The sequence below is a fragment of the Danio rerio genome, chromosome 5, assembly GCF_049306965.1.
Source record: "Danio rerio strain Tuebingen ecotype United States chromosome 5, GRCz12tu, whole genome shotgun sequence".
In the NCBI taxonomy this organism is placed as follows: Eukaryota; Metazoa; Chordata; class Actinopteri; order Cypriniformes; family Danionidae; genus Danio; species Danio rerio.
Window position 1 is genome coordinate 37,257,964 of NC_133180.1, and position 20,788 is coordinate 37,278,751.

The 20,788-nt window shown below is 35.1% G+C and overlaps 1 long non-coding RNA gene across 5 annotated transcripts in view; it reads left to right on the forward strand.

Annotated features, from left to right (window-relative positions):
- The window catches only part of LOC103911089 (uncharacterized), an 80,980-nt gene that overhangs the window by 29,248 nt on the left and 30,944 nt on the right, over positions 1-20,788 (forward strand). Inside the window, exons 3-4 of one of the 5 annotated variants that reach the window (XR_012406163.1) lie at positions 17,733-17,905; positions 17,999-18,070. The exons of the other annotated variants lie outside the window; for them this stretch is intronic. This is a non-coding gene — a long non-coding RNA (uncharacterized lncRNA). The remainder of the gene's footprint in view (positions 1-17,732; positions 17,906-17,998; positions 18,071-20,788) is intronic. 5 annotated transcript variants of the gene reach the window in all.

Sequence of the window (20,788 nt, forward strand, 5' to 3'; positions counted from 1 at the left end):
CCGGAAAGATATGTCTTGCGATTTGAGTGTTGACACACATATTAAAGCCCATCTGTTGTATTTTTGCTCCTTAAGACACCCACATTGTATTTTTCTACATTAAAATGTTAATATATTGTATTTTGATGCTACATAACATCACTCCATTGTACAATAGGCTTTTTTTCTGCATATTCAAAACAAAACAAACATGTTGTATTTTAAAGCACAACAAAAGCAGTGCATTGCTTAAGTAGGCTTCTTCTACATTAAGATACATTCATATGTTGTGTTTTGAACTGCATAACAATTATGGATGCAAAGATTTTAGATTTTGGTTGTATGATTATATAGTCTAAAGAATAATCATGGTTTCACAGTTATCACGTCTAATGTCAATTCAAGTTTTATATTAGGTAAGTATTTAGATGAACTGTTGTTATCATTTGCATTCATACATGCATAATCATTAATTTGTAACAATTCATCTATATCTTTTGTTTACATTGCACTGAAAGCCACGCACAACTTTTACCACTTTGGCGTGAGTTGTTTTCTACTGGGTGCACCTGTATATTGGCATATATTCTTACATTGGAAATAATGAACTTGCGAATGACCATTTGTAAATGACCCGCTGCTATAGTAAATCCAGTGTGCGTGCGTATCAACTTTGGTGTGTAAGCTCGGAACTTTAAACTAGCGCTACTTTGTTTAGTTGCAGCAGTTTAGTTCCGTGCGATAAAAACGCGGCATTGAGAAGCCTTTAACATTTGAGTATCCAAATGTTTTCGGCTGCTTGAGTCACTCATGTCTGGTTGACTCACGCTCTGTATTAAACAGACGCACGCCTCTTCATAAAGATAGCGGCAATTTTTTGACTGAACTAAATATATTTTCTATGTCTTGGTTACAATATTTGGAAGGCCGGAACAAATTGCAGAACCTGGCCCGTGGGTCGCCAGTTAAATAGCCCTGCCATATAGCATGCAGACCACAATGGGAGAAGGAAAATGTATCCATATAATGATACTGACAGGCATCCAGTATTAAGTTTTTTTTTTTTTTTAAAGAGGTTTAAATATCAAAGAATGGTCTTTGGTATACATTTACACAGCCATGTTTAGTGCAAAACAAACCTAATCCTACGGTGTGTTTGCGCCAGTTTGCTTGGTTCTTTATGATCTAGATCAAAAAAGAAATCGATGCACTTAGTGTCGTGTTTTCCCACTGACATTTTAGATCCCGATGCTGTATTTATTTGTTGCCTGAATTGTGATATACATTATGAATCTCTGTATTTTTGCATTTTTATATTTGAATTTGTATTGTTTATTTATTTTTTACAATTTTTATTTGTTTTTGAAAAAGTTATTTGTATATGGGTAGCACGATCACCTCACAGCAAGAGCTGGGTCAGTTGGCATTTCTGTGTGGCATTTCTGTTCTTCCGGATGCTCCGGTTTCCCCCACAGTGCGTGTTATAGGTGAATTGGGAAAACAGCATTGGCCGTAGCGTGTGTGTGAATGCAAGAGTGTATGAGTGTTTCCCAGTACTAGATTGTGGCTGGAAGGCATCCTCCGAATAAAACATATGCTGGAATAGTTGGTGGTTCATTCCGCTGTGGCAACCCCTAATTAATAAGGGGCTAAGCCGAAGGAAAATGAATGAATGAATTACATTCGACTTTTTTTACGTATTAAAGACTGTAAAGATAAATGTATTGGATGTAACCAAATAGGCTCTGCAACACATTGGGCTTCTGACATCCGGCGCAATAAGGCACAAGACGTGTATGGGATGATTTGTTGCTATTTTCAGCCAAGCACAACCCTAAATTTTTTGTTTTAAAAACACAAACTCATTGCTTAAGGATGTACAGCAATACACAAATATCTTAACTTATGACAAATTAAAGGATTAAAATGTTAAAATTAAAGGATTAAAATTTTAAAATTAAAGGATTAAAATGTTACAAAAATAATTTTTTCTACATAAATATAAAAACCACTGCTCCCATGCCTTCTTCATGTTGGGTGGCTTTTTTAGTTTATTCATGACAATTTGCATTTGTATAATGTTATCATTATTCACAGTATTATTTATTATATCCATATTTATATTTGTTTAAATAAAAACAAGTTTAGGTTTGTCCATCTGTCCGGTTTTTGAGACGTCTACATCACCATATGGGGCATAAGAATGAGACGTGTGTTTGAATATAACTCTTTTTTTTTTTACCACACTTCATTATTATTGTTCATTTATATGTTTGCTGGAAAAAAGGCCTGAATTTAGAAATAGTTTTGAAACAATTTTTTTGAGCTTAACAAGCAAAATTAAATATGTAGAATAGTGGAGGTCTCAGTGGAGTGCGCACAACATTGTTTCATTATTAACGAAAGTAAAGTAAAGAGCAAAAGTAAACTAAAGAGATAGTAAAGAGGGCAAATGGAGGAGGCTTGTTCTTTATCCTCGCGCTGATAGTCAAAACACACCCAGAACTCAATAAGAGAAAAAGCACAGCCCTGTTGAACATGAGCCAGTGTGCAAAGCATATTTTTCCTTCTTCAAAATAGCAAAAGTGGATTCAGACACACCCTTAATGCTTTTGTGCCATACGCTTTCGCCATAGATCATTAAAATAGAGCCCATTATGTGCAAAAAGTATTAAAATCACAAGGCAATTCTAACATTTTAGCATTGCAAACTAAAAGCAATGTTTTTGTTGCACCAAACTATGTTTATTACATCATTATAATATCACCTTACTTTCTTTCTTCCCTTTATTTGATATAAATATAAGTCAATCAGTTCATTAAGGATAAACACACAGCTTGTTTAAAAAAAACAAAGAGTACAGTACTGATTGCAGTCCTGGTAGTGGGTACACTGACACTGCAATATAAATACAAAACAAATGTAAAAATAAATTATGCATTGCATCCTTCTAATCACAAACAGCCATTAAATCCTACTGCAAAATCCATCAACACACAAGTCTGCTTATAGGAGCCTGCTTTTAAATGTGAATCTAAAATAACCACATTTCCTAGACTTTTAATATCCACATTTATCTTGTTCCATAAAAATGTCTCGGAATATTTAAAAGATTTTAAAATGACATAAGGTAATATCCATAAGCATTTGCCTAGTTTTATGTCACTCTTTTACCCTATAAAAATCGTGCATTTAAATAGGAGGGAAATACTGTTAATTCTATCATTTAAAAAAAAAAAAACGTTTCCTTTAAAATTTGATTTACTTTACATTTACTGTCCAACAAAATGTATGTTTTAGTGGCACTCCAAATTTATGAATTTTAGCATAAACTTCCATGCAGAAGGCTTATGTACCCCTGAAAGCAAAATGAAATAAAATTCATGGAGAATATACCTGTCAAATGTAAATTAAACACTGAGGGAAAACACCACATCCCAGAAACATTAAAAATCTATCAGCAGCACATGTCTGTCAGATCATCCCACTGCTTCAGAATACACATATTAATTACATTTTATGTGTTATTTTAAAGCCAGTGGCATAAAGCATAACACATGTTTAGGTCAAATTGGCTTATGTAGTTTCCAGCAGCAGATTTCTATGTCCTCTGCTCTTAACTAAACTATTGTGGATCATTATGACCAGCATTACCTCATAGCATATGTATGTATAAATCAATGTATCATAAAACACTATACTGCCCATCTCTACTGCAAACCTATTGATACAGAACAAAATGAATTAATTTTCAAATGCATATTAGTGTTTTAAATCATTTATATGATGGCTAAGAGAGTTTGTGCAAAGTAATCATAATTCAGTTGACAATACAAATTTTAACAGCAGATTCCTTGTTAAATGACTGTTAAACTGAAGCGGAGGAGAGGTTTATTTTAGCTAGAATGAATGAGTGAGTTATTCTTTTGCCTCCAGAGTAACCTAGTTGTGTTATGAATGAAAAATAGATTAAGTTATACTTATAATAGACAAAAGGAACAGACAGAGATGTATTTAGAGTCATGTTTTGTGGGTTGAACATACTGTATATGAAAACACAGGCAGGAACAAATATCAACCTCTGCATAAACATATGAGTTCTTAAAGTTTATAGTGTCCTTTCACTTTCAAAATCATATAACTGAGTGATGTGCATTAAAACGTAAACATGCATTAAACGCTTATATTCAGCAGTTTAAATGTGTTTGTTGCCTCATTACAAACATATGCAGCATATTTCACAATATACATGGTAAACTAGCAAAAGATACATTTTAAACAGGCCTCATGCCTCTTCGGGGGGCATTGAATACATTTTTTAATGCTTTATTTTTTATATCTTGCATTTTGCATTTTTAACTTTGTGAACAGATCAGATACATACTGTAGCTGCCTGCTTTACAGAACCAATTACTGTGGTAAGGTGGCAAGAGCATCAAGTACATACCTGTCAACACTTCAATTTTTTCCCAGGATTCTCCTGTATTTTACAATTCTATCCCACCATCATCCCATAAAAGTTTTTTCCCATATTTCTCCTGTATTTTTAATCTATCTATGAAGGGTGGCAATAAATGTTAAAGAGCTGTTCCTCCCTATACACAACCCATACTGCCGAACCACCAAAGGACGTCCCTTGCTCTTAACTGTGAATCTGTTCTGTGATTTAATTTTATTTAGGCATGAAAACACTTTGAAAAAAGTATAAAAGCGGTGGGATTCTCTTCCTTTCCACTACAGGCATGTTGCCTCTCCTAAGCAGTCCCCAAAAAGTTCAGTTCATGTAGTGGTGCGTGACTGTCAGATGCGCTCCATGATAAGTAGGTTTCGCTGTTTCCCAAACGGATTCTGCACATGCAATTTGAATCCCTTATTTTCACATCCCAGTGTTGACAGGTATGGTCAAGTAGCCGAAAGTCATTCATTTTTAATGGTAGCCAGTGGAGATAAGCAGCGAGGAGCAGCGTGGCATGTCTGTGGGTGTCAAGGAGAGTGGAAATCAAATCAACTCTATGGTAATGAGCTATGACGTGATTCAGCGGCAAGCAACAGGATGTAGACGTCCACCACTTCCAGAGAACACTGTCCTGTGAACTTTGGTTCCAACCACAGTTGTTCCCAAAGGATTGATTATTGCACTTGGCAGATTTTCAATTATTTATGATGTTTTTTTTTTTTTTTTACAGGGACATACATTAAAAAAAAGTTACTGCCGAGTTACTGTGCATATCCCTTTTTTAAAGCGAGAATCTCATGCTAACTATAACGACAGTTCTAAACAGTACTGCTGCTTCAGAGTATATCAAACATATGGACATATTAGATAAGTGGAGCAAAGCCACACCACTTGTAACAACTTGATCTTCCATAGTTAAATGAATTAAACAGCACGCAACATTTTCACTCTATAAAGCAAGTTTTGTGTGGAAATATATCTGATTTGCTGATATGAGGCAATGGCCCCCTTAAATATGAGACTAATGTACTGAATTTTGATGCGTTTGCAGATGAAGCAGTGAAGGCAGACAGCGTTGTAAACAGAGCAGTCAAAGTGAACTTTGCCGCTCTCACCACCTTCAGTGTGAACGCTCAATTACTCTTTCTTAATGCCTGTCCCATTTTCAAAATAAGAGTTCCAATCGAAATACATAGTAAGTAAAATACAAGTTTCAAGAGTTCACACTTATGATGATTGATAATAAAGCTTGTTTGGCATGAAAAATTCTGTTTATTAATAGTGAGTAGGAATCATATGATTGGAGAATCAATCATGAGTGGATGTGGGAACAGATGAAAACAATCATAAGCACGTGATCCTCTCGAAATTAGTTTACAAATAAAACTTCACTTAGATCAACTTGAAAAATGATCGTTGTTGTAATCTCTCTAGGAAACTTTGTGGCCAATCAAACTCTTCCTGGAACATGCATATTAATAATGCCCTGTGGATCATCGGAGACTGTTTTGTTACAACTGGCCTGTTTAAAACAGTTTAAAGTTTGAGGCAGCTTACGGCTTTCTGTTTCCCTGTGTGGCCACCATACATTTAGATGGGTTTTGTCCATGTGGTGTTTGTAATTGAATCACACCACAGTAAGGTTTAAATGGCAGCATCCGCGCTTATTCAGGTGAAACGCACTAACAGCATTTGCACCAGAGTGTGTTTTAATCAAACTAAACCCGACAAGAGTGAACACACCCTTGATATATTATTTAACAAAAAAGTTTGACCTTTACTGTTTGCCTTCATGCACGACTGCACATTCATGGAACTCTATTAGTGCAGCAGCTCACTCCACCTCACCCATAAAAAGCACACAAGTGCACTGTTTTGATAAATCAAGATGAATAAAACATGCAAAACAATGCCTAGAAATCCCCAAAGAAGTATCCATGATGTTTCTTCGCTGAGACTTCTCAGATATCTCAGAACAGGAGCTACGGTTGTCAGATGAAAGTCGGAATAACAATTAGCAGATAACTTGCTATTGCAATGAATATAACAGATATATTAACCTCATGGATTGGACTTATTTGTCTCCTCTCTAGTCTAGTCTAGTGCTTGCATGCGAATAATCTCATGAATAACACTGCCGTTAAAATGATTATGTCAACAAGTTCAAGTAGATGTTTTGCAATTAAAGTTGCCTTATAACAACAACAGAAGGAGTAAAGAATTCCTCAAATTTTAATTCGGAGTGAACTTAAATGTGGCATGTGATTAGCACTGTCACCTCACAGCTAGAAGGTTGCTGGTTATGTCGCAGCTGGGCCAGTTGGCATTTCTGTGTTAAGTTTGCATGTTCTCCCCGTGTTTGTGTGGGTTTCCTTCAGGTGCTTTGGTTTCCCCCACAGTCCAAAGTCATGCGATAGGTGAATTAGATAAATAAATTGGCTGTAGTGTATAAGTCTGTGTGTAAATGAGTGTGTATGGGTGTTTCCCACTACTAGGATGAGGCTGAAAGGGCATTTGCTGCTTAAAACATATGCTGGAATAGTTGGCGGTTCATTCCACTGTGGCAACTTCTGATAAATCAGCAACTAAGCCAAAGGAAAATTAATGAATGAATAACCCTTTAAAGGAACACTCCATTTGTGGGATATTTTTTCAAGCCATCTGGAGTTAAACAGTTGAATTTTACCATATTTCAGCACTTTTAGCTTAGCATAAATTATTAAATTAGATTAGACCATTAGCATCTTGCTCAAAAATGTAAAAAATGTTAAAATGTTTTAGACTGATATGGTTATAAAATATTCTCTCGTGAAAATCAAGGAACTTTTCTGCTGTACCATATAGCTGCAGCAGGCGCAGTGATATTACGGGACTATTTTCAGGTGCTGCATAATATTATTGCGCCTGCTGCAGCTATAAATAGAAAAATATAAAAAAAAAAAACATTTTAGATTATTTTTGTTTTAATTTTGTTAATGTTGTAAAGCCACATACATTACTACTGTACAAATTTACTCATGAACACGCATAGTTCTTCCTTAAATTTGAATTGTAGGATTATTGCTAAAAGCTGGCAAGAGAAGAGAGAATAACCTGGCTGTGTGTGTTTGGGTTGATGATGGGGTGGAGGAGTGATTTCAGCAAGGAGGAGACTCAAAATCACGCAGCGTGACTCTCCTCTCCAGAGGGAAAGACAAACAGAGTGATATACACCTCTTCGGTCTGGGGTCATTGTGTGAGTTTAGGTTAGCTTTCATCGCTGGAATGATAAACCGTCTGCAATATTCCATTTGTTCTGGAGGAGAGAGCAAGAGGAGCGCAGAACTTTGATCTGTCTGCAGTAGATCAGTTCGGGAAGCCTTTCATTATTCTGTATTTAATCTAATGCAGATACACGCCTTCTTTCTTTCATTCTTTCTTTTTTTATGTTCATTCTTTTTTAAGTGTACTGATTTGCTTATTAGAAGCATATTTATCAGTACTTTATTCAATGTAATTATTGATGTGTAATTGTTTTTCTTCATAATTTCAATATATTATTTGAGATATTTTGTTTATATATATATATATATATATATATATATATATATATATATATATATATATATATATATATATATATATTCATTATTATATAAAAATTCTATATTTTTTTGCTTATGTTTTTTGTGTTCTATTTGCTTTTTTTTGTTTTATTAGCAGGGCTATTTTAATATCACTGAGATACTATTGCAGTATAGCATTATACTATTATAGTACTATCTTCATATATTAAAATAAAATTTAAAATGCTGCTTTGAAAATATGCATTTTATTTCAGTTAACATTTACTGAAATAACAAACATCTTTTTAGGGTTTTAATATGAGTTTGTTTGTAGTTATTAAGGATAATGGGTCTAATAAGTGCACCCGTGTATAAGTGCACTTATAAGTGGCTATTAAATTGAGTCTTTAGGCTTACGTGATCTAGTTTATAATGTGAATAATGTAGGCAGGTGCAGCTTGAGAGTGTGAATTCACAAGATTCAGCACTGGTGCTATTCTATGCCGTTTTGTCCCCTTAAAAGATCTTGCAACATTAAGGAATTATTTTTTTTCCTAAATTTTTGCATCATACAAAAGCATTTAAATATTTAATTATAGGTATAGTTCATACAAAAGTGAACATTTCTGCATCATTTATTCTCCCTCGTGTAATTTTTAACCTTTTAAGTTTCTTTCTTCTGTTAAGCACAAAAGAAGATTGAATTTTTAAAAGAATGCTGGTTGTTGGAACCATAGACTGTAAAAGATAAGGAAGTAGTATTTGTGACGTCACCCATAGGTTTCTAAAAAAACGCAAAAGAAGCTACAAGTAGGCATGGCCACCCATTGCCATTTTGTTTGCGCTTCATCGCACTGACCGGAGGATACCAAACAAGGGCAAAGAGGCAGAGAGTGAGCGAAGCTACAGATGCCTGCTAGCATTTTGCTTAGACAGAATTTTCTTTGGGATAAATGCTTAATACTTCATTACCTGCGACTCGTTTGTCTTCTGACCACATGTGCTTGGTTGTGTACTATATCAATAAAGTGTTTAGACTTTTAAAACACTGCTGTAATACATTGAGCCACTAAACATTGTTCCTATAACATCTACAGGAGGAAAATGTCAATTACTTCAAAATACTTAAAATTTAGTCTGTGTTAGTAAATGCAAGGCTAATTATGAAATCCAGGCATAACACTGTATGACAGTGATCAGATGACTGTTCTATAAACTACAGCTAATCAATCTGTCAGATTCTGGAGTGCATTCAAGTTCTAAAGAAAATATAAATGATCCTAAATCAAACAAATACATTTATAGAGATGGTATATAAGTATATAATTTCACTCACCTGGAAAGTGGAGTTCCATGTGAAAAGTTCCACAATAAAGTGCACACAGCATGCCATATCATCTGATATCTAAGAAATAATTCCAAAAAGCTACTCACTGTGTAAAGCCACATAAAACAAAACAAAAATATGATGTATATGCAGAGTTCAGCGGCTAATCAACCAGAATGAGCTGAGGTAAAGTGATGGCGGCCAGCGAGACCTAGCCGTTAATCAAGTGGCCATGCCCCTAATTATGCAGACTTAATATAACATAAAATAAAGGAAACGGATGAGTTCACCCCTCGCACAGTCGTCATGAAGGGCAATATTAGCTATATGAACCAAAATCGTTCTTTGTACTAGGCTGTAAACACCTTTTTTTCTGCTGTAAATTTGGTCATTTTAACAGTGGGGTCAATAAAAATGCGCTTTATTATGAAGCCAGGACTAGCTGAATTTCGATGTATTGCAATTTCAGTTACTTCCGTATTAGCTTCACGAGGGAGAGCGGGATGTTGCCACTTGGTTGGAACCCAATGATGAACATAGTTGGAAATAAAAAAATACTATAAAGGTCAATAGGTGCCAGCTGACCGCACTCTTCTTTTGTGTTCAACAGAAGAAAAAAACTCAAATAGGTTTTGAACAAGTGAAGAGTAAATAAATGATGGCAGAATTTTTATTTTTGGATGAACGATTCATTTAATATCTTGTAATATTTGTACAATTTGGTGCCATGCACATTGTATGATAGATAGTTCTTATTAGGATAGTGTCTTGACATAAATTCAGTATCACTGACTAGAAAACAAGGCGAAGCAAGTTTATTTATATAGTACATTTTATGCACAGTGGCAATTCAAAGTGCTTTACATAAACAGGAATAAAAGAGACAAGTATAAGAAAATAAAAACAAATAATAAAAATGATTTTTAAAAATTGTAAAAATGTGTTAAAACAGGTTTTAAAAGAATGAAAAAGAAGAGAAAAACATAATAGTGCTATCTGTAGAACGTAGCACAGTGCTCATTCAGTAAAGGCACGGCTAAACCAATGTGTTTTCAGTCTTGATTTGAATGTTGGAGCACATCTGATCATTTCTGGAAGCTGATTCCAGCAGCGAGGGGCGTAGTAGCTGAAAGCCAATTCACCCAGTTTTGACTGAACTTTTGGAATTTCTAGTGTATGTGGTCCTAAAGATCGGAGTGATCTGTTAGGTTTGTATTTATTATTTGTCAAACCTTGTCAAGCACTGATGTGTTAAATAACACTTTCTAAAAGCAAAATGTGACTCTTTTGTGACAAGAAAACTTTTGTAGTCAAATTAGTTTCTTTAAACTCTTTTTTACCAACAATGTCTGTGACTGTATTATCTAAAGATATGTCCAGACCAGCAGTGGTGGACAATAAATAAACATTTTTTACTTCACCACTTCACTGAGGTACACATTTTTTAATATCTAAAATATATCTTAACCTTATTGAGATATATTTATGTTAGGAAACATAGTTTTACTTAAATACTATACTTTTTTTCACTACTTTTCCTAAATGAAGCTGATTAAAAGTTTGTTTGTTTTTTTGAAGGGGAGAACTTGTCACCTGCTCAGAGATGAGATAGTGGTGTTTAATTTATGCAAAAGCTTAATTTTATCAATTAAATCGATTAACAAATGAATTTGTGAACTGAACAGACATCTGTTTACAAGTCAACACCTTACTGAATTAAATTAAAGTGAGTGTCCAGTAAATGATTCACTGATCCAATCAATCCATTTGGTATGAGTTACTAGTAAATGATTCACTGATTCAAATCAATCCATTCATTGTGAGTCTCCAGTAAATCATTCACTCATTCAAATTATTTGTTCAAAGTGAGTGTTAATGGGATGGTTCACCCAAAAATGAAAATGTATTGACTATTTACCCACTCTCAAGACATTCCAAACATTAATGAGACTAAATATCTAGTGCTTATACACTATAGGTTCCATCTTAATGGTCTAAACAGAAAGTCTAAAGCGCATTTGTAAAAGCATTAGAAGTCTGTCCGAATCCACTTTTGCTGTTTTAAGCACGGAAAATACACTTTGCGCCCTGGTGCCTGGTTATTCTCTTAATGAGTTTTGGGTATGATTTGAGGATAATGTGCATTAAAACAATCAGAGTCTCATCTTACATTTCCTTTAAGAGTCAGTTTTGTTGCACCATGGCTCGTTTACTACTCACATGGTAGACTTTGTAAGAGGAAAAACTGAATGCTTTACTAGCGAGAAAACAGTAAACAGACCATCTGCAGCAGGAGGATAAAGAATGAGCCTCCTCCATTCGGCCTCTTTACTTTCTTTTTACTTTACAATACTCTATTTTTGTGGATAAGGAAAACTGTTTTACACACTCCACTGAAGACATCAATTATTTAGTTTAGTTTGTTAGGCACAAAGATTTGTCTCAAAACTATTTCTAAATTCATTTCAGTTCAAGTGTGGTCAAAAAACTGAGTTATTTCCAAACACAAGTCCTATTCTTATGCCCCATGTGGTGATGCATACGTTTCCAAAACTCGACAGATGGACAAATCTGAGCTTGTTGTAAGTAAAACAATATATAAATATGCATATAATAGTTAATACTGCTAATAATAATAACATTATAAAAATGCAAATTGTCATAAGTAAACTGAAAAAGCCCTCCAAGATGATGAAGGCATGGAGGCAGTGGTTTTTATATTTATATAGAATATAATAATTTTTGTAACATTTTAACTCTCTTTTTTTTTTTTTCATATGTAAAGATATTTGTGTATTGCTTTACATCCTGTGTGTATTAAGTAGTGTATAAGCGTTTGGACCTATGCTGGACTTTAGGTCTTCTTTCAGTTGGTCAGTGGCATGGTCTATTTCAGTTTCTCAAAATTGCAACATGCCAACACTGCACCTTAACATGCCCTTTTTACACCCATGATTCCACAAAGTGGCACAAATTGATTTACTATTTAAACAACGTGGGGCAAAATGTAAAAATTAGATTAAAATTACAGACGCTGGTCTGTAAATCGCATCAAATCACTCCAAACACGTCTTGTGCCTTATTGCACCAGGTGTATGATAGGACCCTATGACTCCAGTAATATTAAAAATGAGGACTTTATATTTGTAGGGAAGTAATATTTTATTAGGGTATCTCTACTTTTATTTAAGGGTCTAATTTGTGTACTTGGTCCACCACTGCAGACCGGCAGTCCATCAACAACTTAACAGGGACATCACAGTACAGACAGAGACCAGTGAAATGAAGTGACAGAAGTTCGAGTGCCGGTGTCAAGACTCAACACTTACATTCTACCAACAGCTCATACTCTCACAAAGACCAGAGATAACTTGATAAGTTTTATCACTGCATAATAACTACCACATAGCCAATGGCATGTGCATGCTATAATCTGCGCAGTCTAATGTAATGTAACGCAATCTGCGCTGTTAAATTGATTTAGCACCGTTATCGGAATAAATGAGCTTTGATTTATAACCGAACATTAGAGATATACTAGATAAAGAGAGGGAGGGAGACAGAAGAGAGCTAGAGATAAAATGATCGCTTCTGCTGCCAAATTCTTCTTGTCTTTAATCATGTTTTTAAAAATCGTACAGTCTTTTTCACACAGACAGTAACATTTGCTTTTTGGACAAGCTCATTATGTACAAAAGCAGTAAATACCTCAAGTTCTGCCGCTCGCACACATCTGTCTGGCTCGCTGTTGTTTAAGTTGGACCTTTTCTGCATTTTCAACTCTCTGACGTAATGCGAGGACTTAAATAACACAGTGGGATGGCAGATGTGATTGTGGGGATGTTGAGAGATAGAAAGAGTGTAACTGTTTCTTCTGGGAAAGGTGCAGAAGTAGATTAAGATCCTGAGGGTGGAAGCTTATCTGTGTATGAAGCGTTACTGATTAACTTCCCTCATGCATACGTAAAACACATAATTACAAAAGCCAAATACAAACACACATGTCCAGACCTGCCCTGCTGAGCTTCTGTCGGCTGTTATCTGTTTCATCTGGGCCGATGACACAGTTTTATGTCTGGTATACAAATAAAACTGATGTCTGAAAACTGGCTATGGACGAAATGTCTCATAAGAGTCAAACGCAGCCAACTGGGCCAAACAACTTGATCACCATCTCATATGAAAATCTGATACATGGCAATATACACTCACTGGCCACTTTATTAGGTACACCTTACTAGTACAGGGTTGGACCCCCTTTTGCCTTCAGAACTGCCTTAATCCTTTGTGGCATATATTCAACAAGGTACTGGAAATATTTCTCAGAGATTTTGGTCCATATTGACATGATAGCATCACACAGTTGCTGCATATTTGTTGGCTGTACATCCATGATGTAAATCTCCCGTTCCACCACATCCCAAAGGTGCTCTATTGGATTGAGTCCTGGTGACTGTGGAGGCCATTTGAGTACAGTGAACACATTGTCATGTTCAAAAAGCCAGTCTGAGAGGCTTCACGTTTTATGACATGGTGCGTTATTCTGCTGGAAGTAGCCATCAAAAGATGGGTACACTGTGGTCGTAAAGAGATGAACATGGTCTGCAACAATACTCAGGTAGGCTTTGGTGTTGACACAATTGGTACTAATGGGTCTAATTTGTGCCAAAAAATATCGCCCACACTATTACATCCACACCACCAGCCTGAACAGTTGATACAAGGCAGGATGGATCCATGTTTTCACGTTGTTAACCCTACCATCTGAATGCCACAGCAAAAATTGAGACTTATCAGACCAGGCAATGTCTCCAGGTTTTTCCAATCTTCTATTGCCCAATTTTGGTGAGCCTGTGTGAATTGTAGCCTCAGTTTCCTGTTCTTAACGGACAGGAGTGGCACCCGGTGTGGTCTTCTGCTGCTGTAGCCCATCCGCCTCAAGGTTGGATGTGCTGTGCGTTCAAAGATGCTCATCTGCATACTTCGGTTGCAACGAGTTGTTATTTAAGTTATTTGGACAGGTGTACCTAATAAAGTGGCCGGTAAGTGAATGTAAATTACTTCTATGACATGATATAAGTTCATATTTGAATTTGACATAGATAATGTTTATGCCATATATGCAAAATATATTTTAAATGTTGCAATATGACATTTATATTTTTTTCAACCATCCGAAATAAAAATGTGCAAATGCATACAAACACATATTTATAATTACAGCTAATATATTTAACATATATTTATGGTTGAAAAATATACATACAAGCAGCTGTTTTTGCAATTTGTAAAAAATAGTTTGTTGCATTTTATATATGTGAAATCCAGTACAGTAATTTGCATATATTGCTGTATATCAGATTTTTATGTGCTATTAAGCTTTCCACAGAAGGACTGGAGAGGCAGTTTGAAGGTATGTCTGTATTGGTATTTCTTTCCATTTGCATTTCAAACTGGTCTTAATCCGATTCAACAGTAGGGTATAACGACACGTTTTTGGCACGTGGCACTGTCGTTGGGGACACAAGTTTAAGTCTCGCCCGTGTCATTTCCTGGTCCCATTTCCTGCTCTCTTTTCTTCTTGTTTCCTGTCTGTCTTCTGCTCTGTCCATTAAAGACATAAAATCTCTGTAAATAAAAAACAGCTTTGGTAGCAGTCCAGCAGCTGTGCATCCCATCAGACATCAGCGATGCTGGGCACAGCTGGTGGATTGGTACTTAGGCTGATGTCACACTCAAGGGTTTCTATTTTAAATAAATAGCAAATCATGAATAAAAAAATTTAAAAAATCATGCATTCATATTGCTATGTAAAATGCTCTCCACTTTCCTGCAACTATATGCATGCTGCATTGAAGTTTTGTTTTACTCTGTTCTTGTGTTTTGTTTTTGTGTTTTGTTTTGTTTGTTTTTATGTTTTGATTTGTTTTGTTTTGTTTGTTTTTGTGTTTGGATTTGTTTTGTTTTGCTTTTGTGTTTTGTTTGTTTGTTTTTTGTGTGTTTTTTGTTTTGGTTTGTTTTTTGTTTTGTTTCTATCTTCATGGTACCTAAAACTAAACTGAAACTGAACTAATCCGGCTTCGTGGTACACTCAAAAAAGGACTTTTGTTGCTTGTTCAAACTACTTATTTAAAATGAGTTGTATCAACACAATTTTTCAGGTGTTTAAGGACAACTTAATTGTTTTATGTTCACATGAAACACACACGAACACGGGGAGAACATGCAAACTCCACACAGAAACGCCAACTGGTCCAGCTAGGACTCGAACTAGGGACCTTCTTGCTGTGAGGCAACACTGAGCTACCTAGTCACCCAAAATTAAAAAATCATCTCAAAAAATGTTTCACTCTAAATAGCATTAATTAGTAGTAAGTGACTGTGACTGATTTTTTTGTTGTAGTTCTTTTTTTTTTTTTTGTTATTTGAAATAAAGGTTGTATAGAGTTCCCATATTTAGCATCCATTTATTCTTTATATTAATAGTCTGCTTGCTCAGTATAATTCCTACGCATTATACTCTTACTAAATTATGAGGGCAACTCTCCAAATGCTACAGTACAAAGCCAGATATCACAAGACAAGCTAATTCATCTGACACTAACTACTAAGAAAATTTCCCAACGAGCCAATGGGACACAGTGGCATGTGGAGTGGAACTCACACACATCTGGAATCAAAATCCGTTTTTAATCAAAATAGATCATATTTATCTGAAAAACAGACCTATTTTCCCGTCTGAAATATGACTGGTGTTGGCACACTGATTAAATTCTCATGCAGTTCAGGTTGCTCTGCTGTTTATTTTAAAAACATATTTATATATACATAATTCAAAGACCTCCAGATTTGTTGGCCCAAGAGCGGTTGTATATACAACAAATGCCTAAATGAATTTGATCAGTGATAACTTCTCATTCACTCTCCAGGATCTTTCATTTCAGTAGATGTGATTATATCAGTCAGCTAGGAAGACAATAAAAGTTATTAAGAAGGATAAAGTAACACAAAACTTTTCATTGTTTCCGTGAAACCGCTAAACCTTCATTTTCTCTGTAGGGTCTGAAAGATTTCAATGGGCCCTTTAATAGCACAAAAATAGACTTACTATTGAAGTATCAGGTTAAGATTTAATGCTTTTTTCTTGCCTTATGAGAAATTATTATACACGAAATTTCAACTTGCCTGCAGTCTTTAAACATTCTGCATGAAAAATTGTCATTGGAGTCTCAGAGAACACATTGAGAATGGGAAAGAATGAAGAAATAACAAAGATTTTCTGATTGTTGGACACACCATAAAAGTGTAATGCTTTCAGTGCTTCACTGTCATGTGTTTTATTGTGTTCTTTTTCACAGTGTCTCTTGAATCAACCTGATGGGTTAAGTAAGGTATAAATTACATCCAGGAGGTTGAAAAAAAAAAGCCTTGCAGGCTTATCGGCAGAATAAATCGGCATGAAGCAGAAAGACTTTGTATAAGCTTAAAGAACTTTATTCTCCGAAAACAACTGTCTGGATGTACTTTATCCTGCTTATTACATGACTACTTGACATAAAACGTAAAAATCAAACTTTAACAAAAATTATCATTTCTTTTATTAAAACAATGCTGACAGAAAGAAAAACTGATGAATAGAGCATATACTATCCTACATATTATTCAGTCACAAAATTAAGCCAACCAGAATTCAAAAAGCGCAAAGCTGACTGAAATTAAAATGGCTAAATGGAGCATACACTAACCTACAGTTCATTTTATTTAGTCAGAAGATGCTACCAAACAGTCAAAAACAGCAGAGTGACAGACAAATTTTCAGTGTGGATTTATGTATGTGAACGTATTTTCACGGAAAGATGAGCCTGTGTTATATGTTTTTACAGTTGTTATCTGGGAATAACTTACATTGGAGTGTCACAACAAACCTGTCAGAATCAAGTATTCCAGATAGCCGTGTAATAATTTGTGATAACGACCAACCAAAAGTACATTATCCCTGTTTAATTGTTGGCTACTTTTTCTATAAGCAAATAATTAGATGCAAAATGTTAATTTGTGTACAAATATTTTTTCGTCAATGTTTGCAGTAAATAGTAATAGATGCTATTTACCTTTACTGAAAATAACAGTATTTTTATAAAGTGCAAGTAATGAAGTATTCTTTTTGCATCCTATTTGCAATAAATGTATTTAGAGTTTGTTTACTGAAATATTAGCAGATAAATGCGCCTCAGCATTGAAAAGCCTCTATTATAGGTTTTTGAAAATGACCTTCTACTGTATGTAACACAGCTCTAAGTGAATGAAAACATCCTGCTGAGGTTTAAATCTGAAAGTGCACCGTGTTTAAACTATCTTTTTTTTATTATTATTATTATTAAGTAGACGACTCAGAGTCAAATAAATTAATTGTGTTGGGTTTAGATCTTTCCTTGAGCCGATGTCGATACACCACCAAATATGAAGAACTGACTCTGGTAAAATGTGAACACGCCTTTCCCTTAAGACACTGGCGGAGCACGGGGGATTACTGGACTGATCATGACGCGAAGATGATGATCACTGACAGATGGAGATTCAACTGCGGGCAATAAAGGGTTAAAGTTTATTTTCACTATAACACCAAAGTATAGCCAACCATGTGCTGTGTTTGTTTCTGTATGAGACTATTATGTATGGCACTTTTTCAGACTGACAGGAACTTTGTGAGTAACTGTTACAGCTCATATGGACCAGTCTCTTCTTCTTGCTGATCATAACATGTAAGTGTGATTAAAATTGTTGCCTCCTTTTGTGTAGTTTGCAAAATATGTATTTAACTGTGTGTTGTAACTTGTAATCACAGCGGCTTGTAATCACTTATCTATTAACGTATTTGATTGTGCGTTGTAACTTGTAATCGCTCTGTATACAGCTTTTCAAGAGTTTACACTTAGCTGATGATTGATTATAAAGCTTGTTTGGCATGCTATCCTGGGAGAGAGCCCTGAGCTCATAAGATCCTTGAGCCCAGGGCTCCCTCCCGTTTGCAAGGTGAGAGGGGAGTTTGAGCTCAGATGGATCTCGAGAACTCTTCTGCTCTAATGAATAGATAGTGATTGCTCTTAAGAGATAACTACTTAGGTGCATATCTACTGTATGTTGCCGTTGGATTAGTCGATTACCTTAAGTTGTATGTTTTTGGACGGTGGGAGGAAACCAGAGAACCAGGGGGAAACCTACATGAGGCGAATGTGTAAACTCTGCACAGAAACATCGGCTGGCTTGGTAAGGACTAGAATCAGTGACGTTTTTGCTGTGAGGCAACAGTGCTAACCACTGGGCCACCATGCCACCCATCTAGGAAAGGAGAAGTAGGGGTGGAAGGGGGGATTCTTAAAAACTAAGATGGCTGTTATATGAACCTTCGGGTATTCATGGTGGCTTAGGAATCGTCTGATTGGTGAATCATGAATTGAATAATGTGGGACCAGCCACAAGCAATCATAATCAAATGATCCTCTCAAAATTAGTTTATAAATAAACTTCCCTTAATAACGTATCTATTATAGATCAGTGCTTGTAATGTCTCTCTCAGGTTCAATCTTTATGGGGCTATTCACATATTTCGTCCAAAATAACATTGAAAATGCGATGCCTGCTTCTTACTTTACCAATTTAAATGCGTTCCTGAACTCCCAATATTTACTATGGCCACCATTAGCTAATCCTACACGCACGCGGTGTGGTAAATTTTCAAAATAGTTCAACTTTAGCCACTGTGTTGTTGTTATTACTTGGGGTAGTGGTGAAGAATAGAGGAATATGCTGGTGTTTAACTATAAAAAAGTATGAATAATGCCATGCTGAGTTTAAATTAGAAAAATTTAGCAAAAGGATGCCATTTTTCTACACTCCCCTAACCCTTTTCATACATCCTTTCTTTTAAATTACCCATTAGGCAGTTAAATTACACTTTTTGAATTTTATATTTGCAGTAATATTGCAGTTCTATTAATACCATTAATAAAAGTAAAAAAAATAATAATAATAAGTGAATAATAACATTTTCAACATCTATAAAAAAGATGAAGGATGACAGAAGCTGTGTTTTTATGAAACAACAAGAGAGCAACTTTGAAATTCCCTGATGACGTTAAATAAATAAGTGTGCGCAAAATATTGAATAGTTTACATATTTTATTAGCTCACCAAACGCAAAGCTTTCATGAAGAAAAACATCATTTGACATCAGTTACCTAGATGGACCTGTTATCAGTTACAGCTGTGTAATTAAGCTTACCTCTGTAATATTGGTTTCTGAGTTCGAGAAGAACATAAACCTCATTACAGAAAAAAGGAATCGGAACAACAAGTCAAGATCATTAACCGTTATTTACATTATTACTATTTTAATTCTTTTTCAAATGTTTCCCAAGCGATGTTAAATAGATCAGAGACATTTTCACAGTATTTCCAATAGTATATATTTTCACTTCCTCCTTCCTTGTTTTCTTGTAATAAAAGTATTTTATTATTATTATTATTTTACTAAAATAAAGATTAGGCCTTTAAATTACTGTTGGCCAATATAACATATAAAAAAATATGTTAAACCAACAAAAAATTTCACATGAGGGGCTAATTTGCCAATTTATTTATTTTTATTTTTTTATATATATACCTAAAGTGGCATAATTTGAAATATTTGAAAGTTACGCAAATCAACCTTAGGGATTACTATACAATGAACTGATGTTGGGGTTTTTAACAGCAGTCTATACATCACTCGCTCAGACAGCTGACACAAAACATGAATGCAGATATGTAGTCTGTATTATTTTGCGTTTGTTTGTACATGCCCTGTCTTATTATACTTAAATGTCCTGTTAAATGTGTACAAATTATTACAGGCAGAGTTTAGCTTGTTTGACATCTGCTCCACTTGTGCCTGCCTTGATTTGTTCAAGCAAATGAGAACGAACATCAAGCCATGCCCAAACAGGCAGACTGAGGATTTCATCTAGAGGAAAGGCAGTTAAGTTCATTTCATGTGATCGTAAATTTCCCTTTCGCTCCTTCCCACCTCCAATTACTTATGACTTGACTGTCTTGAGACATAACATTCCCTTCAGATCTCTCTCAGATAAGTCTTTCAATGGAATTTGCTGCGTTACTAAACTCTGTCTATCACACGTCACACGCAATTTCTGCTCTCAGACGAGCGATGAGGGTCTGATAAGACTGATGAAGTAATGGAGATCTGGTATCACATTCTTGGAAAAAAAAAAAGGAGAAGACACAAGAGTTTCAATTTACCGTTGGGTGTGCCTTTAAAAGCATAGTTGTGTTTCATTGTAGTGTCTTTTTTACATTAATTATTCATAAGTCAACCAACTTACCATATGAAATGGATCTGAAAATCATATTCCTGGTTTTATTGTATAATAAAGCTGCAACTGCCAATTTGCAATTTGTGGTAAAATAATGAATAAAAAGGC